This window comes from Heteronotia binoei, chromosome 5 (genome assembly GCF_032191835.1).
Source record: "Heteronotia binoei isolate CCM8104 ecotype False Entrance Well chromosome 5, APGP_CSIRO_Hbin_v1, whole genome shotgun sequence".
Classification (NCBI taxonomy): Eukaryota; Metazoa; Chordata; class Lepidosauria; order Squamata; family Gekkonidae; genus Heteronotia; species Heteronotia binoei.
Genome location: NC_083227.1, coordinates 28,345,879 through 28,372,089, shown reverse-complemented (window position 1 = coordinate 28,372,089; position 26,211 = coordinate 28,345,879). Strand labels below are relative to the sequence as shown.

Below are 26,211 nucleotides of genomic sequence, written 5' to 3'. Positions count from 1 at the left end.
TTTGCCTCCTCCCAAAAGAGCGGTAGCTACAATGGATGAACTACCAGCAAGAGTGACTGTCCTTTGTGCCAAACTGCAGCCCAAATTTTATTCATAACAAAAGCTCCTGCCTTTTCCCTGGGGATCCTCCATTTCTCCTAACCTTCCTCCATTTTATCCCAAGAGCAGCCATGCAGAAAGGGAAGTTAGGCTGAAAATGGGAAACTAGCCCAGGGTCAGCCTGCAGATTTCAGTGGCAGAGGTGGGATTCAAGCCTGGATGTTGTAGAGGCCTAGTCAGGCATTCTAACCACTGCACCGCACTGGCTTTGTTACCTCAGTGTTAACTACCCTCCTAGATCTGAGTTGGGTTAACATAAGAACATAAGAGAAGCCATGTTGGATCAGGCCAATGGCCCATCCAGTCCAACACAGTGGCCAATATATGTGTATGTGTGTGTGTGTATATATACACACACACACACTCACATATACATACATACATATACACATACTGTGGCTAATAGCCACTGATGGACCTCTGCTCCATATTTTTATCCAATCCCCTCTTAAAGCTGGCTATACTTGTAGCCGCCACCACCTCCTGTGGCAGTGAATTCCACATGTTAATCACCCTTTGGGTGAAGAGGTAGGGTTCGACAAGACTCATCCAGAAGACTAGAGAGCCCTCTGGTTTCCCCAGACTCCTTTCTTCCCCACCTGCTCCTAATCACCCCAGAGAAGTCAAGACTTTCCTCAGCTACCAAAGCTCTGGTCTAGGGGGTTCAAACTCTCCCTCCCAACCACAGGCCCTGTATTGGTGAGTACTGCCAAGCTGACAAGTGAGTTGGAGGCATGAAGACCCTGTCAAGATAAAAGTTTAAGTATAATAAATAAAAATTACCATATGGAGTGTGTATAGTATAATCAGGAGATCCTAAATTGTCTGGCAACCAGAAGTTCTATCTCTTTTAGCGTTATGCACCACTTGGTTGTGAGCCAGACTTGTTTTTAAGGCAAGAAACATTTCAGAGGTGGTTTGCCATTGCTTGTCTCTGTGTCATCCCCCTGGGATACCTTAGAGTTTGCTCTTTTAGATACTAACCATAGCCAACTCTTCTTAGCTTCCAAGTATGATGTCAGAGGTCAAGATAGACCCTGTTTTTGTGACAGAAATCCTAAAGCTTAGCTAATGCTCAGGAGTGCCCCCTAGAGTGTCTGAGATCTTGGACCTCTGGAGATTGCACTAGGATGAGTTATTCACTTCCATTCCACATTGGACCAATCCTGGCAGACTTCATCGCTTTAGGATAAAGAAGAAGACGACTTCAGATTTATACCCCGCCCTTCTCTCTGAATCAGAAGCTCAGAGTGGCTTACAATCGCCTATGTCTTCTCCCCCCACAACAGTTTCAAGGACAACTCTCGTGATAGCTGTGGCTGACCCAAGGCCATTCCAGCAGCTGTAAGTGGAGGAGTGGGGAATCAAACGCAGTTCTCCCGATAAGAGTCTGCACACTTCCTGGAAATTTGAGGGTGGAGCCAATGGGAGGGTCCTGAGCATAGGGTCCACCCTCCAAAGCAGTCAGTTTCTCTAGGGACCACTGCTTAGTGCTATATCACCCACTTTGTACTAACGGCATTGCAGCAGATTTGAATCTCTGATTCCACTTCACGTATTATTGACAAAGCTGCTAATCAGAGGATCATAGAATCATAGAGTTGGAAGGGACCTCCAGGATCATCTAGTCCAACCCCCTGCACAATGCAGGAAACTCACAAATACCTCCCCTTAAATTCACAAGATCTTCATTTCTGTCAGATGGTCATCTAGCCTCTGTTTAAAAACCTCCAAGGAAGGAGAGCCCACCACCTCCTAAGAAAGCCTGTTGCATGGAGGGACTGCTCTACCGGTCAGGAAGTTCTTCCTAACGTTGAGTTGGAAACTCTTCTGATTTAATCTCAACCCATTGGTTCTGGTCCTATCTTCTGGGGCCACAGAAAACAATTCCACACCATCCTCTAGATGACAGCCCTTCAGGAACTTGAAGATGGTGATCATATCACCTCTCAGCTGCCTCCTCTCCAGGCTAAACATCCCCAGCTCCTTCAGCCTTTCCTCCTAGGACTTGGTCTCCAGACCCCTCACCATCTTCATTGCCCTCCTCTGGACCCGTTCCAGCTTGTCTATATCCTTCTTAAAATGTGGTGCCCAAAACTGAACACAATACTCCAGGTGAGGTTTTACTAGAGCAGAGTAAAGTGATATCATCACATCACGTTATCCAGACACTATACTTCGGTCAATACAGCCCAAAATTGCATTTGCCTTTTTAGCCACAACATCACATTTGGATTCTTCAGCCAAAGGCAGGGTTTGAAACAGAGTTGGAATAGGGTTGGCAGTCCCCAGCTGGAAGCAAGGAATCCCCCAATTCGAAGGTCCTCCTCCCACTTCAGGGTCATCGGAAAAGTTGGGGGGGGGGGGGAATGTCAGCAGGCCACTCCATTATTCCCTATGAAGACTAATTCCCATGGGGTATGGAGAACTGATCCTTGGGTATCTGGGGCTTTGGGGGGGTCTGTTTTTGAGGTAGAGGCACTAAATTTGCAGCATAGCTCCCAGTGCCTCTCCTCAAAACACCCTCCAAGTTTCAAAAAGATTGAACCTGGGGGTCCAATTCTATGAGCCGCTAAAGAAGGTGCCCCTATCCTTCATTATTTCCAATGGAGGGAAGGCATTTAAAAGGTTTGAGCAACTACCTGCTTTTATCCAAAAGACTGGACAGATGAAAAGTTAAACCCCATCACACACTTAAAAAAAAAGTCTCTAGTCCTCATGGTGGCAAGGATATGCTTAACAATGCCTTCTGAACTTTCAGAAAATAGAGGGGACATGCTGAGCTCTCCAACAGGGTCAGAGGAGGGAGCCAATTTCTAAAAGTTTCACCTTTTCACCATTTTCACATGTTCCTGATGTAGTTTAAAAGTGGTATAGTTTAAGAGCCAGTTTGGTGTAGTGGTTAAGTGTGCGGACTCTTATCTGGAAGAACCGGGTTTGATTTCCCACTCCTCCCCTTGCAGCTGCTGGAATGGCCTTGGGTCAGCCATAGCTCTGGCAGAGGTTGTTCTTGAAAGGGCAGCTGCTCTCTCAGCCCCACCCACCTCACAGGGTGTCTGTTATGGGGGGAGAAGATAAGGGAGATTGTAAGCCACTCTGAGTCTCTGATTCAGAGAGAAGGGCGGGGTATAAATCTGCAGTCTTCTTCAGTCTTCTTGATGTCAGGACGGAGTCTTAGAATAAGAGAAGCACAGAATTGGAAGGGGTCATACAAGTCATCTAGTCCAACCCCGTGCTTAATGCAGAATCAGCCTACAGCATCCCTGACAAGTGTTTGTCCTGCTGCTGCTTAAAGACTGCCAGTGAAGGGAGTTCACCATCTCCCTAGGCAGACGATTCCACTGTTGAACACCTCTTATTGTGAAAAAGTTTCCAAATACCCAGCCAGTACCTTCCAGCCCTTAATTTAAACCCATGATTGTGAGTCCTCTCCTCCGCTACCAACAGGAACAGCACCCTGTCCTCCTCGAAGTGAGAGCCCTTAAAGTATTTATAAACAGGGCTTTTTGTGTAGCAGAAACTCCTTTGCCACCCCCCACTCCCCTCGATGTAGCCAGTACTCCAAGAGTTTACAGTAGGTGCTGTAAGAAGACACCTGTAAGCTCTAGGAGGATTGGCTACATCAGGGGGGGGGGGTGGACTAATATGCAAAGGAGTTCCTGCTACGAAAAAAGCGCAGTTTATAGAAAGCAATCATATCCTCCCTCAACCTCCTCTTCTCTGGACTGAATATTTCCCTCAGCCTTTCCTCATAGAGCTTGGTCTCCAAGCCCCCCATCATCTTCATGATTCTCCTCTGCACAGCCTTTGCATTTTGTCCATATCCTTTTTGAAGTGAGACCTCCAGAACTGCACACAATAGTTGGGGCCTGGCCAGTGTAGTATATAGGAGGACTATAACATCTTGAGATTGGGATGTTTGATACACCCCAAGATCATATTAGATGTTTTTATCGCAGCATCACACTGGCTGCTCATATTTAATTTATGGTCCACCCATACCCCAAGATTTTGTTCACAAACACTGCTACCCAAAAGCATATCCCCCATCCAGGATGCGTGTTGCTTATTTTTGTTACCTAGATGTCAAACTTGGCACTTATCCTTGTTAAATTGCATCTTGTCCACTTCCGCCCACTTTTCCAAATCTTCTGGTGTGTTTGCTACTCCTCCTATTTGGTGTTATCTGCAAATTGAATGAGCCTTGTAGCACCTCACTGGACACCTCACTCCATTCAGATTAAATGTCACTGGCAACTACACATTTGAGTGCAGTCTTCTAGTTTACCCATCAGAACATCATGGGGAACCCTGTCAAAAGCGTTACTGAAATCCAGGTAAACAACATCAAAAGCATTCCCTCGATCCAATAATAATAATAAGACGACTGCAGATTTAAACCATGCCTTCTCTCTGAATCAGAGACTCAGAGCGACTTACAATCTCCTATATCTTCTCCCCCCACAACAGACACCCTGTGAGGTGGGTGGGGCTGAGAGGGCTCTCACAGCAGTTGCCCTTTCAAGGACAACTTCTGCAATAGCTATGGCTGACTCAAGGCCATTTGAGCAGGTCCAAGTGGAGGAGTGGGGAATCAAACCCGGTTCTCCCAGATAAGAGTCCGCGCACTTAACCACACCAATAAGCTCATAACTCAGTCAAAGGAAATGAGGTTGGTCTGGGAAGACCTGTTGGGGACAAATCCATTCTGACTTCCTCGGATCATCAAGTTGCCTTTAGGTGTTTGCAGACTGATCCCTTTGAAATCTGCTCTATTATCTTCCCTGGGACAGAGGTCAGATTGACTGGCCTGTAATCAAGAGATGAGTTTCTGGCAATTTCTAGAGAGGCATTACATAACTTCTGGGTTCTCCAGGAAGTGACATCAAACAGTCCCTGATGTCCCCTCTGGTCTACCACTGGTTGCCAAAGCCTGGCAACTAGGGTTACAGATGGACCCTGAAAATCTCCCATAATCATAATGGTTCTTCAGAGTGGAGAGATCAGTTCCCCTGGAGGAAATGGCTGCTTTGGAGGGTGGACTAAGGCCTGAAATATTTCTTAAAGTCCCTCCCCCAAACTCTGGCCTCCCTTAGGCTCCACCCGAACTTCCCAGGAATTTCCCGTCCCAGAACTGGCAGTCCTACTCCCACTCAAAAGCCCAAGGACCTTGCTCTGAACATTTCCTCTAGATCAGTGGTCCCCAATCTTTTTTGGCACCAGGGACTGGTTTTGTGGAAGACAATTTTTCCACGGACCGGGGGGCGGGGCAGGGGATGGTTTTGGGATGATACAATTGTGCACTTTATTTGTATTAGTTTGGTTTAGTGTGCACTCTTATCTGGGTTTGATTCCCCACTCCTCCACTTGCAGCTGCTGGAATGGTCTTGGGTTAGCCATAGCTCTTGCAAGAGTTGTCTTTGAAAGGGCAGCTTCTGGGAGAGCTCTCAGTCCCACCCACCTCACAGGGTCTGTTGTGTGGGAGGAAGCTAAAGGAGATTGTGAGCCGCTCTGAGACTCTGAAATTCGGAGTGGAGGGCAGGATATAAATCCAATGTTACCTTCTTCTTCTGATTACATTGTAATATATAATGAAATGATTATACAACTCACGGCCCGGTTGCTAACAGGCCACGGACCGGGGGTTGGGGACCCCTGCTCTAGATCAACATTTCCTAGATATCCTTTCAAGCCCTGATACTTGGCCAAGTGGAAAGGTAGGCCAATGACTACTGTACCCAGAAGGGAGGGTCTTGAGACAGTTAATATAAAGCTTTCCCCAAGAGCTTCTTCTTGCAGAATCTGGGAAGCAGATGATTGCTCAAGCAAGAAGAGTTTCATAGACTGTAGAAAAGTGTAGAACAGGGCTTTCTTTGTAGCAGGAACTCATTTGCATATTAATGATTTTTATTTATACCCTGCCCTCCCCGCCGAGGCAGGATCAGGGCGGCTTACAAAGCATGATATAATATCATGGTATAACAATAAGCCACACCTCCCTGATGTAGCCAATCCTCCAAGAGCTTACAGGGCTCTTAGTACAAGGCCCACTGTAAGCTCCAGGATTGGCTACATCAGGGAGGTGTGGCTTAATATGCAAAGCAGTTCCTGCTACAAAAAAAGCCCTGGTCTAGAGTATAGGAAAGTGACCTGGAAGGGCGTAGAAAGAGCAGGGACCAATAGAAAGGAATACCCTCCATCTTTAGATGTGATGTTCATGTGGTCCAGTTGCTGGGACCATCTCTCTTCTCCCAACCTTTTTCTTGTTTACAAGTTTTAAAAATGGTTTGGTTATTACCCACTGTTCAAGCAGTTTTATCTTGATTGCGCGTACACGTTGAAAGTTCAGTTGTCGGTTTGGCAATGCCCACAAACAGGGCTAGTGTGGAAAGGGGAGATAGGGACGTGTGGATTCACACACACACACACACACACACACACCTTCCATTTGAACCCCCAACCAAGGAGGCCTTGTCTGCTCTGGGTGGTTTGGAGCAAGTGGGAGAGGGCAGCGGGCTGTCCAGTGCTCTAGATGGCTCTGGTGAGGCATGACTCAGATATAAGCATCCACTTAAGAAACCTTAAGTGTCTAATTAGTTTTCCTGTATCAGATCATTTAATTGAGAGCCAGTTCGATGTAGTGGTTAAGTGTGTGGACTCTTATCTGGGAGGTTGGATTTCCCACTCCTCCACTTACAGCTGATGCAATGGCCTTGGGTCAGCCATAGCTCTCGCAGAGTTCTCCTTGAAAGAGCAGTTTCTGTGAGAGCTCTCTCAGCCTCACCCACCTCACAGGGTGTCTGTGGTGGGGGAGGAAGGTAAAGGAGATTGTAAGTTGCTCTGAGACTCTGAGATTCAGAGTAGAGGGTGGGGTATAAAGCCAATGTCATCTTCTTTCCTGCAAAGAGATTCAACTCATCAGTGTCTCCGGTTTGTGATGAGTCTAGTTCACAAGTGCTTAGAGAATCTTTTATTTCATTATATCTTTTATTGCAGCGTAACAATGGTGCCAACTTTATGATTCTAAAACTATTTTCATCTTTAACACTGGCAGGAAATTATACAATCCATTACTGTTACATAGGTAAGTAAAGGAGAGCAGTTACATGAGTCCATAAAATATCTTACACAAAGATAAGCAGGTTATAAACAAGAAAAAGAAAAGGTTCCCTGTGCAAGTACCAGTTGTTTTCAACTCTGGGGTGATGCTGCTTTCACGTTTTCATGGCAGACCTTTTTGCGGGGTGGCTTGCCATTGCCTTCCCCAGTCATTACATTTTCCCCCCAGCAAGCTGGGGACTCATTTTACCGACCTCGGAAGGATGGAAGGCTGAGTCAACCTGGAGCTGGCTACCTGAACCAGCTTCCGCTGGAATCGAACTCAGGTCGCGAGCAGAGGGTTCCGACTGCAGTACTGCAGCTTCACCACTCTACGCCACAGGGCTCTTATAAGTAAGAAGCCCTGCCTAAGAAGAAGCTCCCCATCACTTCAGCTTCCCATATTTTTCCTTTTTTTAAAACCATCTCCTCACAATAGCTATCTTTCTCATTTGGTAAGCGCACACATCCTCGGCCATCTTATAATTATCAAAACCCGTACACAATTACCTGCACTTGAATATCTTCTTAAAGTATATTTAAAAATGCTAGTTCATTCTTGCTATGTTTTATAAGAACAAGGGATTACAAGTTTCTCATAGGGCCATCATAGGTCGAAAACAACTCGACAGGCACACAAATGTCTCATACGTACGGCTATCTGTTGGCCCTCAACTAATATACCCTCATCTTTCTGTATCTTTCCTTCTCTGAAATTGGTCATTCTGCCCATTCTCAGACACTTCTGCACACAGTATCCTTTGATATTAGTCCTGAAGAAGGCGACATCCCTCCGTAACATGGATTAATGGGATTGGAAAAATCACTCCAAATGTATTCCAGTTATTTCAGCTGTGAATGGAACGTGATTTAACTGATAACTTGATCCAGCAAAAAAAAAAAAAATCCAGAAATGGAATGAACCTGAATTTATTTCTGCACTGCAAACATTTGTATTGTTGCTGTTCTGTGTGGATTTCTATACAATGTAAATGTGAGGTTTTTCCCACACCAAAAATACTTAGATTGCTTCACCGCTGTGAGGACTCATCATCAATGCTTAACAGGGCCTTTTTTTTTGTAGGAGCTCCTTTGCATATTGGGCCACACCCCCATGATGTAGCCAATCCTTCAAGAGATTACAGGGCTCTTCGTACAGGGCCTACTGTAAGCTCCTGCATGATTGGCTACATCAAGGGTGTGTGGCCTAATATACAAAGGAGCTCCTGCGACAAAAAAGTCCAGATGCTTAGAAAGGGTGCTACGCTGAGGAAAGCGCTTTCCCCATTCCTAACATTTATACAGTTTCTATTTCTGTGGATATGCTGATAGGCATAAGATGATGCTGATAGGCCGTAAGATGTCGACCCTGTGCACAGTTCTTTTGACACTCAAAGCATTTAAATGGTTTCAGTCCTTTGTGGGCACAGCAAAGGGCAGTAAGTCATAAACTCTGAGGAAAGACCTTTCCAAGCAAAGCTCTTTCGACACTCCAAGTATTTGTGTTTCCCCGCTGAGCAGATTTGTCGATGAGCACTAACATCGCAACTCCAAGCAAAACCCTTTCCACATTCCAAGCGTTAATGTGGGTTCTTCCTTGTGTGGATTTGCTGGTGATTAGTGAGCTTTTTATTTCGAGTAAAGCTCTTTCCACACACCAAGCATTTGTATGGTTTCTCCCCTGTGTGGGTACGTCGATGAGCAGCAAAATTGGCACTGCGAGCAAAGCACTTTCCACACTCCAAGCATTTATATGGTTTCTCTCCTGAGTGGATTCGTCGATGAACAAGAAGATCGGAACGCCAAGTAAAGTTCTTTCCACACTCCAAGCATTTGTATGGTTTCTCCCCTGTGTGGGTACGGTGGTGAGCCTTAAGACTGGCAGTCTGAGCATAGCTCTTTCCACACTCCAAGCATTTGTATGGTTTCTCCCCTGTGTGGGTACGTTGGTGAATCGTAAGAGTGGCAGTCTGAGAATAGCTCTTTCCACACTCCAAGCATTTGTATGGTTTCTCCCCTGTGTGGGTACGTTGGTGAATCGTAAGAGTGGCAGTCCGAGAATAGCTCTTTCCACACTCCAAGCATTTGTATGGTTTCTCCCCTGTGTGGGTACGTTGGTGAATTGTAAGAGTGGCAGTCCGAGAATAGCTCTTTCCACACTCCAAGCATTTATGTGGTTTTCCCCCTGTGTGGATTTGTTGATGGGCAGTAAGATTTGTACTTTGAGTCACATTGTTCCCATTCAGCAAGCTTTTACAAGGTTTATTCTCCATATGAACTTTTTGGTGTTCTGTAAGATGTGCCTTCTGAACAAAGGTCTTTCCACACACTAAGCGTTTATATGATTTCTCTCGTGTGTGGATTTGTTGATGGACAGTAAGGTGTGTACTGTGGGTAAAGGTCTTTCCACACTCCAAACATTTATGTAGTTTCTCCCTCATGTGGCTTTGTTGATGAACAATAAGCCTGGCATGGCAAGCAAAGCTCTTTCTACACTCCAAGCATTTATAGGGTTTCTCCCCAGTATGGTCTCGTTGATGAACAGTGAGTCTGTCATTTCGAGCAAAGCACTTTCCACACTCCAAGCATTTATAGGGCTTCTCCCCTGTGTGGATTCGTTGATGGGCAGTAAGGTTGTCATTCCGACCAAAGCTCTTTCCACAGTACAAACATTTATGTGGTTTCTCACCTGTGTGGATTCGTTGATGGGCATTACTGTGTGACTTATGAGCAAAGCTCTTTCCGCACTCCAAGCACTTATATGGTTTCTTCCCTGTGTGACTTCGTTGATGAACAGTTACATATGAACTTCGAGCAAAGCATTTTCCACATTCCAAGCATTTATATGGTTTCTCTCCCGTGTGGCTACATTGATGGGTAGTAAGCTGTAAACTGAAAGCAAACCTCTTTCCACACTCCAAGCATTTATGAGATTTCTCCCCTGTATTTTTTTTTTTTTGTATATTGAACACCTCAGATTCAACACCCTGGGAAACAGAGCAATCATTCCCCTTCTTCTGTTTTGTCCCAGTGTTTCTTCTCTGCTGTTTTCCATTAAGTAAGTTGCGTTGTGATTTTCCCTCAGGCTTGCCCTGGGGACCATCAGCTTCTAGAATAAAGAGAAAAGTGGTAAGACTTTCAAGCAAAAGTAGAAAAGTAAAGCAGGTTATTAAATGCTCATTATGATGACAGGACAGAAATCACTTGAGAGACAAATCCAGCCCTGTATTAATCAGCTCTTCCTTGGAAGGTAGTGCCAGCAGAGACAAGGTGGCTCAATGGATGTTCCTTAGGTAGAGGCAAGTATCTCTGGAGAGGGGTGTTTTGGATCAGCTCATCTTCCTGTGAATCTATGGTGCAGCCTCATTTGGAATACGACCTACATTTCTGGTCACCGTACCTCAAAAAAGACATTGTAGAGCTGGAAAAAGTACAGAGGATGGCAACCAAGATGATTAGGGGGCACCTTCCCTATGAGGAAATCCTGAAAAGTTTGGGACTTTTCAGGTTAGAAAGGAGGTGACTAGGGAGGGAATGACCTTCACATACCGAGACACTATTACCGTTTTCGCACACAGCTTACCTCGCAGTCACAATCCTGTGCCCTCTGCAGCATCCGGTCAGATTTCCCACCATCTCCGCCAGAGTTACAGGAAGTGCCGCGGCTTTTGCGTAGCAAACGTAAACCGCTAAAACCCAGTTTACATTTGCTACGCAGAAGCTGCGGCACTTCCTGTAACTCTGGTGCAGATGGTGGGAAATCCGACCGGACACTGCAGAGGGAACTGGATTGTGACTGCGAGATAAGCTATGTGCGAAAATGGTATAAACCTCTGAATCCCAGAACCAGGAGGCAACATCAGGGGAAAGTTTCAGCCTCTGTGCCTTGCTGGCCCTCCAGAGGAACTGGTTGGCTACTGTTTGAGACAGGATGCTGGACAAGAGAGACTGTTGGTCTGATCCAGCAGGGCTATTCTAATGATCTTACAAAGTTTGAATCCAATGGCATCTTTCGGACCAACAGTGTTTTATTCAAGGTATAAGTGAGGGGTGGCCAAACTATGGCTCGGGAGCCACATGTGGCTCTTTCACACATATTGTGTGGCTCTTGAAGTCCCCACATCTACAGCAGCCAACTTGGAGAAGGCATTTCTCTCTTTAAATCACTTCTCTAAGTCAAGCCAGACAGTAGCTTGGAGAATGCATTTAAAGTTGCTTTCTTTCCACCCCTCTCTCCCCCCCCCCCCCCGCAATCTTCCTTCCTTCCTGTTTTGTGGCTCTCAGACATCTGGTGTTCATGTCTTGTGGCTCTCAAACATTTATTCTATGTGGCTCTTATATTAAGAAAGTTTGGCCACCCCTGGTATAAGCTTTTGTGTGCATGTGAACTTCTTCAGATACAACGAAATGGAAGTTATCAGTCCATACATATAGGTAGAGGGTGAGCAGTAAATTAGCATACAAAATAACAAAGATGTTACCTTTCTAGGGACTCTAGATGGCCTCTTTGGGAATGGGAGGCTGGACAGCAATTCTGGAGCAGAACTTTACACTTGAACTATGGACATCCAATCTGACTTCCAAGTTTCTAAAACTGACCGTACCTTCCACGCACTTACCATACCTTCCACGTACATACCCAACCCCCAGATAAATCTCCCAAGTCTGGTGTTCTTTGGCTGAGGTAGATGAAGACTAGAGACTGGGCATTTTCAGTGATGGTCCCTCATCTGAAGAATGTTCTCCCCAACCCTTGACGGTCATCTGGTTACCTTCCTATCTTTTCAGCCAAAACAATTCTTTCCTACCAAGTTTTTTCATAGACTTAAAGGCTTATCTTTTTAGCTGTGTTATGCTCTTCTTCTAACCTGAGGATTTGAGGCAATTCCCCTTCCTTCAACAGATTTTCATCTGCACTGAAGATTTTGCACTCCAGAAGGATAATGAACCCGCTCAATCCTCAATGGGCAATCAGGAGATGGACAATCGTCTTCTGCCTTGTTCCTCTTAGTTTACTAATAACCAGGTGTCGTTTTGTAGAAAAATAGGTGGTGGAGCTCATTAGCATGACTCATTAGCATATGCCGTCACCACCCCACCAGCCATAAGCAACCTGATGCAAGAAAAGAGAGCCCTGGGCAAGCGAGGCCTGCTTGGGCTGGTTAGACATCCAGCCAGCCCAAGCAGGCCTCACTCACCTGGGGCTCTCCTGGGCCACCACCCCCACACAGTCAGAAGGCCAGCAAGCCACCCGCCACCCAAAATCACATAAGAAGAGGAGAAAGGGTGGTGCGGGCTTCTCCAGGGATAAATGAGGGCTGCTGGGGGGGTGGCAAAACTCCTGGAGGCTGGCTGGCTGCTCTCCTAATCCAGGGATTGTTATGCAGCTGCACCTACTATACAATGGACAAGGTAGGTCTATAGAGCTATGGCATCTTAGGTTTTGGGATCTATTCTTACTTCACAAATTAACCTATAACACGCATGATTATTCAATAGATTGTTACAAACAGAGAGTGATATCTACCTGGTTCCCCTTAGTCACATACCTAACGGATCATGATATCTTATCCAATAACTTGCACTACTGGAATCTGATTTAAGTCTGAGTGGAGAGGGGGGTTTTTTCCCCGGGGGGGGGGGTAAGAGGGAATAGATCAGGGGTGACCAACTAGCTCTCCAGATGTTTTTTGCCTACAACTCCCATCAGCCCCAGCCATTGGCCATGCTGGCTGGGGCTGATGGGAGTTGTAGGCAAAAAACATCTGGAGAGCTACTGTTGGCCACCCCTGGAATAGATGATTCAGGCAATTATAGTGTGTATCTTAATTTTTTAATTTGATTCTACAATTGTATAGTGTTGCTTTAAAATGCTGTATCATTTTTGGTTCTTTTTCTGAATTTCTGTAACGCCTTAATCTATCAATAAACTCTGATTTAATTTTTTTTAAAGAAAGAAAGGTTCAGGAGCTATGCTCCTGTGAGCTCCTGCTGAATCTGAGACCTGCTAATCAATATTTTCACTCACACTAATATTTATGGTGCCCAGTAACTATGCGGAACCCCCTCCGTTCCCAAACTGAGAGTCTCCACGAGACAATCCCTATAGGGTCCTTATTGGTGATGGTGGGAAGTGCTGTCAAGCTGCCGATGACTTAAGGTTGTCAAAGCAAGAGGCAAATAGGTCACTTGCCACTGCTTGCCTCTTCATAGCAACTCTGGAATTCCCTGTTAATCTCCTAGCCATATACTAACCAGGACTGACCCTGCTTCTGAGAGCAAAAGATATTATGAGACTAGTTTGGGCCATCCAGGTTAGACCCGAGGCCCTTCTTGGGAAGAATGACTTCTGCTATCAGCATCTGTGAATCAAAAGGAAGGAGAGCCTTACCCAGAGAGGCCACATTCTGACCGTTCTCCTCCATGACTTCCTGGTAGAGCCTTCTTTGGTCCAGGTCCAGCAGAGCCCACTCCTCCTCAGTAAAATGAATGGATACCTCCTCCAAGGTCACTAGTTCCTGAAAAAATAAACAAACTCCTCTTTCTTCATAAATAAAGGCATCTTCCCCTTCTAAGGGCAATCCAAATGGTCTACAATGGGGGCGGCCAAACTTGCTTAACGTAAGAGCCACATAGAATAAATAGCAGATGCTTGAGAGTCATAAGACGTGGATGTCAGATGTTTGAGAGCTGCAAGGAAGGAAGGAAGGAAGGAAGGAAGGAAGGAAGGAAGACAGGCAAATAGATGGGGGGAGAGGTGGAAAGAAAGCAACTTTTACTTTAAATACATTCTCCAAGCTGCTGTCTGGCTTGGCGAACTGATTTAAAGAGACAAATGCCTTCTGCAAGCTGGCCAATAGGGTGATGGGCACTTCAAAAGCCACACAATATGTGTGAAAGAGCCACATGTGGCTCCTGAGCCACAGTATGGCCACCTCTGATCTATAATAAGATTTATTTATTTCTATAGCCCACTCCTTCCGCAAAGCAGGCTCAGGGCAGGTTACATCATCGCATCATACAACTGAACAATTAAAAAGATAATATAAACAGTTAAAAATTACAGCCTAGAATTGAAACCAGATTTAACAAACTCAGCAGAAAAGACCTATCAGTCCAAAGATCCTGGATCATTGAAATGGAAGGGGGGAAGGGCAAGAGCAGGGGATGCCCGCTGCCTCAGCTGAAGGCCTGGAGGAAGAGCTCTATTTGGTGTAGTGGTTAAGTGCGTGGACTCTTATCTGGGAGAACCGGGTTTGATTCCCCACTCCTCCACTTGCACCTGCTGGCATGGCCTTGGGTCAGCCATAGCTCTGGCAGAGGTTGTCCTTGAAAGGGCAGTCGCTGTGAGAGCCCTCTCACCCCACCCTGGGGGAGGGATGGTGGCTCAGTGGTAGAGCATCTGCTTGGTAAACAGAAGGTCCCAGGTTCTATCCCTGGCATCTCCAATTAAAAAGGGTCCAGGCAAGTAGGCATGAAAAACCTCAGCTTGAGACCCTGGAGAGCCGCTACCAGACTGAGTAGACAATACTGACTTTGATGGACTGAGGGTCTGATTCAGTATAAGGCAGCTTAATATGACCATATGTTCACCCACTTCACAGGGTATCTGTTGTGGGAGAAGAAGATAAAGGAGATTGTGAGCCGCAATGAGACTCTGAGATTCAGAGTAGAGAGCGGGATATAAATCCAATATCATCTTCTTCTTCTTTACAGGTCCTGAAGAACTGAAGCAGGGCCCAGATCTCCAAGGAGAGCTCATTCCATTAGATAGGAGCCAAGGCTGAGAAAGTTGGACATCTCTGGGGCCAGGGGCCACCAGGAGATCTGTTGGATTGCTGATCTTAAAGACCTGCGAGGCTCATATGGGGAGATGCTGACATTCAGGATTCAAACCTCTGTTCTCATATTCCATGAGCAGCACAGATAACAACCAAGGAAAAGAGACAGAAGGAGGTACTCCCTGACAATAGAAGAATTGCAGATTTATACCACGCCCTTCTCTCTGAATCAGAGACTCAGAGCGGTTTACAATCTCCTATATCTTCTCCCCACCCCCCACAACACCCTGTCAGGTGGGTGGGGCTGAGAGAGCTCTCCCAGAAGCTGCCCTTTCAAGGACAACTCCTACGAGAGCTATGGCTGACCCAAGGCCATTCCAGCAGGTGCAGGTGGTAGTGGGGAATCAAACCCGGTTCTCCCAGATAAGAGTCCACACACTTAACCACTACACCAAACTGGCTCTCGAGAGGGTGGGCAGAGGCACCTAGAGAGCATGATCCAGAATTCCACACTTACCTGACCAGGCTGCTTAGAAGCTTTCTCTCTGCCACGAAGCGATGGCAAAGGATGTATGGCACCTCCTGGAATGACAGGAAGGTAAATGGAAGGCTTTCTATACTTTCAAATACTTCTCATTGTAATTTCTTGTGTTTGTAGGAGGGGATAGGATTCTCCCCATCTTGGCGCGTAACCACAACTCTCCTTGCAAACTTATTTTGGATAATTTTTTGCTTCCACACTTTTGTCATATTTAGTCTTGGTCCTCTTATTGTGTACGAAAGCTGTGGTCTGTTTGTCCAGTGATACAGAATTCACAGAATTAAGAAAGAAGGGCACTGAAATGCAAGGAGAAGGAAGTTCTAAACCCACTGATCGGACACAGCTCCCATATCCCAGAATCTCTATATCAGGAGCATCAAACATGCAGTTTGGGGGCCGAATCAGGCCCCCAGAAGGCTCCTATCAGGCCCCCGAGCAACTGGCTGCCATTTGCTTCCTTCTCCTTATACTTTGCTTCCTTCTGCATAACAGCTTGCTTTGCCAGGCTCTCTCAATCGCACAGCAAAGCTACTGAGCCAAGCCTCTCTTCCATCTATTGACTGAGGCTCCTCCCCCTCCAGTCCCTGGGGAAGTAAGGAAAGAGCCAGAGTTTCCTTTGCCCAGTTCCCTGGATCCCATGGGAGAAATACAAAGAAAGCACCTTTAAGACAACAAGTGCTAATGGTTTAAGTATGTTTTAAGTTTAAAATATATATATATTTGTATTTGTCTGTATTCTTTATAAAATTTATAGCTCTGTTACCTAATCTTAAATTGGAACGCATATGGCCCAGCCCAACATGTCTCGGCCCAACCTGACATAGCCTGGCCCAACAAGGTCTCTTTTAACAAATGAGTTTGACACCCTTGCTCTATATACTTATGTGTCATGTTGAGAGATGCCATCATCTTTATTATAGTTGCATGCCTTCTTCTGTTTATTTCCTTGATTCTACAATACCAGCAAAACTGCATTATTTCAGCTTACTAGGAATTTTTGGTGTTAAATTCAAATACTCTCGGGGCTTTTTTTGTAGCAGGAATCCCTTAGCATATTAGGCCACACACCCCTGATGTAGCCAATCTTCAAAGAGCTTATACAATACAAGAACTGGTGGACATTCAATGAAATTGCTGAGCAGTCGGGATGGATAAAAGGAAGTATTTCTTCACCCAAAGGGTGATTAACACACAGAATTCACTGCCACAGGAGCTGGTGACGGCTGCAAGCATAGACAGCTTCAAGAGGGGACTGGATAAACATATAGAGCAGAGGTCCATCAGCGGCTATTAGCCACAACGTATTGATGAAACTCTGGGGTAGTGATGCTCTGTATTCTTGGTACTTGGGGAGGCACAGTGGGAGGGCTTCTAGAGTCCTGGCCCCACTGATGGACCTCCTGATGGCTCCTGGGGTTTTTTTGCCGCTGTGTAATAGTGTTGGGCCATTGGCGTGATCCAACATGGCTTCTCATGTTCTTACAGTAGGCCCCGTAATAAGAGTCTTGCAAGCTCCTGAAGGATTGGATACATCGTGGGGGTGTGGCCTAATATACAAAGGCGTATCCAAAAAACCCTTACATGTTCTTATCCTACATTTTGTCTTAGCTCAGGAAAAATGGTCCAGAGCAAACTAATTTATGCAGTAACTCACAACTTTTAAGGCCAGAAGCTCACAAAGCAGAATTTTGCTCACAAGAGTCTGCAGCTTAGAGGGAACACTGCTTGTGATCTGTTGGTTGCCTGATATTATCATCTAAACAGCTTACTGAAGGTCTGATGGTTCTTTCTTATTCATATATTCCACCTTGAGTCCCAGTTAGAAAGGCACAGTGTAAATGAAAACATTGTTACTATCATTGATAAAATATAACAATGTTGACTGAGAATAACAGTCACAGAATCTTATTTCCATAGTGAATGATGAGGCCAGTGAGGTCACAGCATTAAACAAGGGCGTTTATGGGATGATCCAAGACAGTTTTATGACGACACTTTACATACCCTGGCACTTAATACCAAGTCAGATAGAGTACAGTTCTGAAAGCACCCAACTGCCGCCTTCCACCAACAGCCTTTCAAGGTTTGCCAATTTTGGACATTCCTTGTCCTATTGAAAAGTGGGTACCAAAAAGTTCTTTGTTTACAAGCAGGGCTTTTTTGCATATTAGGACACACCCCCTGACATCACCATTGTTTCACATAGAGCTTTTTTGTAGAAAAAGCCCAGCAGGAACTCATCTGCATACTAGGCCACATTGCTTGATGCCAAGTCAGCCAGAACTGCATTCCTGCTAAAAAAAACCATCCTGTTTACAAGTATCAAAAATTACTACGGCTCAAGAGATCCTGAAAGCTTACGATTTTGTAACTCTTTTTGTTGGCCCTACGCACTATTTTTCCAGTTTCTGACATTAATCATCATCAGTTGAGTTTGCAGGCAGCTGTATAGTTTAACTCACCCACTGTATTTGTCTAATTATCTTGCAGCGATTTTTAATCGGTTCTAGGTTTTTATGTCCCAAACTGAATTTCTAAACTAAGAAGCCGAAGTGCAGCATATTTCATAGGGCATCAAGGCAGCCCACCTACAGTCAGGAGCAATGTACCTTCTAAGCTGCAGAATCTTGTGAGCAAAAATTCTACTTTATGAGCTACTGGCATTAAAGTTGGGAGCTACTGGCACTAAGGTTGTGAGTGACTGCTTAAATTATTGTGCTTTGGGGGCATTTTTCCTGAACTAAGACGGAAATGTGTGAGCTGGAGGTTAAAAACCTGTGCGCTAACTCACGCTAACTCAGCTTAGAGGGAACACTGGTCAGGAGGACATCTAGTGGGAACAACACTCTTTTTAATCTTACCCAGAAAAGCTGCTCTGTGGTAACACTCCTGCACCACCTTCTTCTGTGCCTGAAAAAGAAGAAGGGATCCCAGATAGGGGAAACTGATGAGAAAAAGAAGATGAAACAGACTAGCAGAGGGAGGGGTGTCCAAAAAAGCTGGGACAATCTGTGTGGATATAGAGAGTATTCTTGTTTGTATTCTTTGCCCCCTCCAATGTACCTGGATTAATCCCTCTCACCTGCTGGTCCTGATTCTTCACCTCTGCCTGGCTGAGAAGGAAGCCTTCTGCCAGGGCCACCGCCTGGGAACTGGTCTCCGGCCCGCATTCCCTCACCCAGCTCTGCATCTCCGGGGGCAGGACAGCCAGGAACTGCTCCAGGATCACCAGGTCCAGCATCTTCTTCTTGCTGTTCTTTTTTGGCCTCAGCCACTGGCTGCAAAGATGGTGGAGTCGGCTGCAAACCTCTCGGGGCCCATCAGCCTCTTGGTAGCAGAACTGCCTGAATTGCTGGCGCTGCACACCTGGAGAAAGGACATTGTCCCCCAGGCTCTTCTGCACGGTTCCTTCCCAAAACTCCCTTTTGCTCCCAACCTTGCTGGTATTGAGGAGTAGGACACCATGATTGGAATCTCCACAGGGAATAAGAAGCAGGACAGAGCTGCTTGGAGTCCAGGGGGGATTGGATGCCCCCAATCCTGCTGCAGACAACTTCAAAAGATCCAAACAATAGCTTGGGTTCATCATGGAAACCAGTGGAGATGCGGAGGAGCTGGAGACGAGGAAGGAAAGAAGAAAAGAGGAAGAAACACATGATGAGGGAAGGGAGTTGCAGCCTAGGATTGATGGATGGGTTGGTACATAAACACCTGGATCGTTTTTGCACAAGACTTGTTCCAGGTGGAGAGCCCTTTTGCTCCCGGGGGCTTCTCTTCATTTTTGCACAAGTTGCCCCAGAGCTGTGAGCTGGCACGGCATTCTTCCGCAGCAACCAGGATCCTCTTCCCAGCAGTTTCTGCTTGCCACAGGGGAATGGCATGCCAGCTCACAGCTCCGGGGTAACTTGTGCAAAAACAGAGAGAAGCACCGAGATCAAAAGAGATCTAGTGAGAAATCGGTCTTGGTTTCTTTAAAAGAAACTAAGTCCTTGGGGCCAGATGAATTGCATCCAAGGGTACTAAAAGAACTCATGGATGTAATTTCTGAGCCTCTGGCCATTGTTTTTGAGAATTCTTGGAGAACAGGCCAGGTGCCAGAAGATTGGAGGCAGGGGAGAAAGGAGGAGCCTGGTAACTACTGGCATGTCAGCTTGACTTCTATACCTGGAAATGTTTTAGAACAAATCATTAGTCAGTCCCTGTCACACAGCAGGGGATCAGGAAGGGCTTGCTACTGACTCTGGTAAGGGTCAGTAAGCAGGGTTGCCAGGTCCAATTCAAGAAAGGGGACTTTGGGGTGGAGCCAGGAGTCTTTGGGGGTGGAGCCAGGAGCAAGGTTGTGACAAGCATAACTGAACTCCAAAGGGAGTTCTGGCCATCACATTTAAAGGAACTGCACACCTTTTAAATGCCTTCCCTCCATTGGAAATAATGAAGGATAGGGGCTCATAGAATTGGACTCCCTGGTCCAATATTTTTGAAACTTTGAGAATGTTTTGAAGAGAGGCACAGGATGCTATGTTGCAAATTTGGTTCCTCTGTCTCAAAAAGAGCCCCGTGGTGCAGAGTGGTAAAGTTGCAGTACTGCAGTCCTAAACTCTGCTTACAACCTGAGTTCAATCTCGGCGGAAGCTGGGTTCAGATAGCCAGCTTGAGGTTATCTCAGCCTTCCATCCTTCCGAGGCTGGTAAAATGAGTACCCAGCTTGCTGGGGGAAAGTGTAAAAGACTGGGGAAGGCAATGGTAAACCACTCCGTAAAAAATCAGCCGTGAAAACATTGTGAAAGCAACGTCACCCCAGAGTCGGAAACGACTGGTGTTTGCACAGGGGTCTACCTTTACCTTTTTATCTAAAAAAACAAAACAAAAAAACAGCACCCCCAGATACCCGTGGATCAATTCTCCATTATACCCTATGGGAATTGGTCTCCATAGGGAATAATGGAGTGCCCAGCAGACATTCTCCCCCCCGCCCCGCTTTCTGATGACCCTGAAGCAGGGGGAGGGCCTCCAAACTGGGGGATCCCCTGCCCCCATCTGGAGAATGGCAACCCTATCAGTAAGGGAGGGCCCAGAGCACCCAACCACCCCGGTATCCATTTTAGTAAAACCTTTTAACTGTGACCAAGGAGATGTGAGGACCCCAGGCAGTTAAACAACAACAATTTATTCAAAGTGCTCAAACAACAGGTGGGTAATAAAAACTTTTAGTGCAACAGTGAAATTGTGCAATAATAAAAAACTTTTAGTACAAACAGTAAAGGTTTGTGTAAACAAAGAGAAAAGTCCTAATATGACTTGCTAAACTTTCCCTTGATATAACTACAAAGACTCACCTCTTAGGTAAGGATCTCTCCTGCAGCCTTTCCCAGCAAGGGCAAACCGCCCTCCCAGCCAGGCCTTTTATGCTTTCCTCGCAGGTCCCACCCCCTCTTGGGCTAGCTTTCCCGCCAAAGCCTCTTCACCCAATCAGAAGAATGGAAGGGATCCTGAGAGATGTAGGCCCCTGTAACAACTCCTGGGCAGGCTTCTCTCTGCCCCCTAGGCCGCACTAGGCCTCAGATCATGACCTGATAGGGTTGCCGATCCCTAGGTGGGGTCAAGGGATCCCCTGGCTTGGAGGCCGTCCCCCTGCTTCGAGATCATCAGAAAGCGGGGGGGGGGGGAGGGAAATGTCTGCTGGGCACTCCATTATTCCCTACGGAGACCAATTCCCATAGGGTATAATGGAGAATTGATCCGTGGCTATCTGGGGCTCTGGTAGGGGGGCTGTTTTTTGAGGTAGAGGCATCAAATTTTCAGCACAGCATCCAGTGCCTCTCCCCAAAATACCCTCCAAGATTAAAAAATATTGGACCAGGGGGTCCAATTCTATGAGCCTTAAAAGAAGGTGCCCCATATCCTTCATTATTTCCAACGGAGGGAAGGCATTTAAAAGCTGTGTGGTCACTTTAAAAGTGATGGCCAGAATTCCCTTTGGAGCTCAATTATACTCATCACCTTGCTCCTGGCTCCACCCCTAAAGTCCCCAGATATTTCTTGAATTGGACCTGGCAACCCTATGTAAGCCCCTGTAACTACTCCTGGGCAGACCTCTCCCTGCCCTCTAGGCTGCATTAGGGCTCAGATCATGACAGTCCCTGAGAACCATCAGCAGATGTATTAACCTGTTCCAACCTATTGGCTACCCACATTGTGCCACATCTGTAGCAAGTCACATGGCCTTCTCAGTCAGTACTTCTTCCAGAGGCCACATCTCTTTGCCAGGCAAGCCTCTCTCCAAAGGAGGCATCCTGTGGTTCAAAATGAGAGGCAGGTAGCTAATGCAGAGTCACCAAATAAGGAGAAATCCCTATTTCTCAGGGTAAAGGTGCAAGCAGTGAGTTGTTACGGACCCTCATAGGGTTGCCAAGTCCAACTCAAGAAATATCTGGGGACTTTGGGGATGGAGCCAGGAGACTTTGGAGGTGGAGCCAGAAGCAACCACTACACCAAAGTGATGGAAGGAGAAGATAAAGGAGTGAAGGATCCAGAAGGATCACAGACAGGTATGGTGGACTGTGGGAAATAAAACTGGGGAAAGAGGGTCACAAAATGGAAATAACTTCCTAGGTGATATTTGAAATTGATATTTCTGGGGTCAACAGAAAACAAATTTACAGGTAATAGTTTTTATTTGAAATGTTGAAACAAGAGTGCCTGTAGGGATTACAGCTCTCTACTGGGCAAATCCTAGTGATTTCGGAATGAAGCCTGGACCTCAATTTATCTAGCAAACATCACTCCAATTTCCCTGCAAAGTACAGTGAAGGAGAAGACAGGCTTCCGCCCTGTTTCCCATCCCAGCTTCAGGTCATTCTTGTCTCTAAGAGTCCAAAGAGGGATCCTGAGGTTCAGAAGGAGAGGGGGAGAGGCAGCTAATATGAGGTCACTGGAGGCAAAGGAATCCCTCTGCATATATTGGGAAAATACAATCTTCAGTTCCCTAAGAACTGCACTGAGGATGTGGAAAATCTTATGGCGAGTAATGGGCCTATTGACTCCTGAAGAGGAGATCAGATACTCCCAAGTGTCCCACATCATAACAAGAGAGGCAGGCTGCTAGGAATAAAAGATCTTGGCATTAGCCAACGCCATTGAGTCATGCAGAGTTTGCTGGCAGGAATAAAACAGAACAGAATTGCATCTTCAGAAAGCCATAGCAGATTGGGGAGGGGAACCCTCTAGAAATCCAAGTTTGAAAAATCCAAGAAGAAAAAAAACCTGCAAGTGCTTTGGAGACGACACCTGCAGCAGGGCAGTGCCAGGTTGATGGGGGAAAACACCACCAAAATTCAGAGATAAAGAGGCAGAACCTGCACCTATTATTGGTGTAATCAATCCCTTCGGCTGCAGGTCCTCAGGCTAGAGTATCATTCATGCACTCTTTCTTAGGTCCATTCAGCAGAGACAAGCTGGCTCAGAACATCACTTATTTATTTGCAATGAGCCAACTTCCTTCCGGAAAAGGTAGTGAAAAAAACTCTTTGAAAAGCAGAGTCTGCCGGTTCAAAACGTTCAGGAAAGCAAGCCTCATTTTGGGCAGAAGCTCACAGGATTGGAGCTCTGGAACCTCTAAATTTTATTGTGCTCTTTCTTTTTTAAACCTCCCCACCCCCCAATTGCTTCTGGACTCCATGGTTCAAATCCCCTGTGAGGATTTTGCAGAACTCTTAAGATTTGGCACCTTCTAATATTTTTCATCACAAAAAAAGGGAAAATAATCAAAACATATAAAGCAGACGGATGGAAATATTCATCATGCCACTGTGGCCATATAGGAGGTAATTTTAAAAGTATGATGGGAGTAAGGTTTTAATGACAATTCTAATTCAAGAAGCATTTTAAGGTAGATGCTGAGCTGATATCATTTAGTGATGTCAGGGGTGTGTGGCTTATCCAAACGAGTGTATGCAATTAGCTCCAGCACCTCTTTCTCTACAAAATTACCCCCGCAGGAAGAATTGCTAAACCGTGGAGTCTGGGTGGCAAAGGCTGCAGGAATCTTTCCAGATCTCCACCGCAGCTCCCCCTCTGCACAATTCCACAGTCCAAACCAGAGAGATATTTTGCAAAGAAAATATTCTTTCATAGCTTACCTATTTCTTCAAAAAGTCCGCCGATGCTGCCTGTCCCTCCTTCCCCCAATAGCATCAGCACATCCCCAGGCAGAAAGGACCGCAGCGAGTCACATGTGCCTCTCTAGGAATGGCGAATTTGTCATTTTAACCCTTAGGCTGACTCTGTCCAGAAGGCAACAAGAACCTGCCTCCTGGCTTTGCGCTGCCAGAGGGTGCATCTGTTTGCCCAGCAAAGGTCCCAGCAACGAGAAGGCAGGATTCGACCCCCTTTTCCATCCCAGCTTCAGCTCATTCTTGTCTCTCATTTCTAAGGAGGGATCCTGAACAGGTTCAGAAAGGGAGGGGGGAAAGGCAGCTGGGATGGAGTTACTGGATTCAAAGCCCTCCCTCTGTATCTGTTGGGAAAATGCCATCTTCTGATGCCTGACACAACCAGGGCCTACTGTAAACTCCAGGAGGATTGACTGCATCAGGGGTGTGTGGCCTCATATGCAAAGGAGTTCCTGCTAAAAAAAAAAAAGCCCTGATTGTGTGGAGGCTTGCAGAGACATTTCTGGCTGGGCTCTCTGGCTTGAGCCACATAGAACATTCCCAGGCGCAGGAAGTGCTGCTCTCTCCAGTTTGGTGTAGTGGTAAAGTACACGGAGCCAGTTTGATGTAGTGGTTAAGTGCCTGGACTCTTATCTGGGAGAACCGGGTTCGATTCCCCACTCCTTCACTTGCAGCTGCTGGAATGGCCTTGAGTCAGCCATAGCTCTTGTAAGAGGTCTTGAAAGGGCAGCTTCTGAGGGAGCTCTCTCGGCCCTGTTAGGGAATTCTGTTTGAAATTCTATTTCTTTATCTCAAACAGTGCGATGGATCACTGGATCAAATAATCATTGAGAGGCATTTAACATGAAAAAGCAAAAACATTTCTACAGGGAAAGGGTACTGGGAGGTGAAAATAACAAACACTAAAGAACTACATGCTTACACTAGAAGATCATGTGCTTAATGGAAGACCACTTCCTCCTCCTTCTTGAACTCTCTGTCTGAACAAAGGAAGTCACCTGACTAACTGACCAAACAAACAAAACAGGTTTTCCCCACTTCTAGACCTTGATTGACAGCAGTCAGTATCTTCTTCCCAGGTAATGCAGACAATAGGGAATCAGGCACAGTGTTAACCCTATAATGACTGGAACTTTAGAACATTGCAAAGGACATACAAAAACAGATGCATATTTCCAACATCCCTTCTAAGTGCCTAATGTGCAAGTCATTATACATTCAATAGTAATTACTCATTATTCACTGTAACAATCTTACAAGTTTCTGGTGTGGGTGAGATCAAAATGAAATTGCTTACCAATTATCACAATGCACAACATCAAGTCCACAATCCTTTAGCAACTTCTAAACACTCTGCATGCTTCTTTGTGCTAGCATTACATGCCAAGCATAAACACATCTTCTATGGTCACACTTTCTGCCTTCAGTCTGGCAAACAGTCTTTTCCACAACATCAATAGCATCTGACCTTTCACTTAAGTCCATAATATAATGAGTTCCATTTCTTTCATCCAGTTTAAAACTAATTCCAGAATTCTTCTGAATAATGCCACCATCATCTCCTTCATCAAGAGCCCCAAGCGTTTTAACCTTTCTTCATAGGGAAAGTGTTCCAAACCTTTAATCATTCTAGTTAGGGTTGCCAAGTCCAATTCAAGAAATATCTGGGGACTTTGGGGGTGGAGCCAGGAGACATAGAATGGTTTTAAAGTTATAGAATGGTTTTAAAGTTAATATATGTAAATTATGGTTTTATATGTTTTATTGGATTGATTGTTTTTATAATGTTGTAAGCCGCCCTGAGTCCGCTTGCGGAGAGGGCGGGATATAAATGGGAAGTAATAAATAAATAAATAAATACATTGGGGCGGAACCAGGAACAAGGGTGTGACAAGCATAATTGAACTCCAAGGGAGTTCTGGCCGTCACATTTAAAGGGACAGCACACCTTTTTAAATGTCTTCCTTCCATAGGAAATAATGAAGGATAGGGGCACCTTCTTTTGGGGCTCATAGAATTGGACCCCCTGGTCCAATCGTTTTGAAACTTGGGGGGGGGTACTTTGGGGAGATGCCCTAGATACTATACTGAAAATTTGGTGCCTGTACCTAAAAAAACAGCTCCCCCAGAGCTCCTGAAACCTCCAGATCAATTCCCCATTATACCCTATGAGAATCGATCTCCATAGAGGGAATAATTAAATGCTCAGCAGATGTTCCCCGCCCCCCCTGGTTTCTGGCGACTCTGAAGCAGGGGATTGGCCCCTCTACTCACAAGTTGCTGCCAGCTTCTTCACAGCAACACAGACACACCATCCCAAGAGGAAGCCTTTCAATCGCAGACTGAAGCCTCCAGAGGTGCAAAGGCACATGGTCCTCTGGGGGAGGGGCTTCCCCCAGCCGACCAGCTGACTGGAGTCAGGAAGGAGTCTGGGAAAGCAGAAGAACCCCCACTGGGACCTGGGGATTGGCAACGGCAAGCCTAATTCTAGTTGCACTTTTCTGGACTTTTTCCAATGCTA

The 26,211-nt window shown here is 45.9% G+C and overlaps 1 protein-coding gene across 1 annotated transcript in view; it reads left to right on the top strand.

The window, feature by feature from the left end:
- Positions 1-26,211, top strand: part of LOC132571892 (uncharacterized) — an 851,656-nt gene that overhangs the window by 565,476 nt on the left and 259,969 nt on the right. The window lies entirely within an intron of this gene.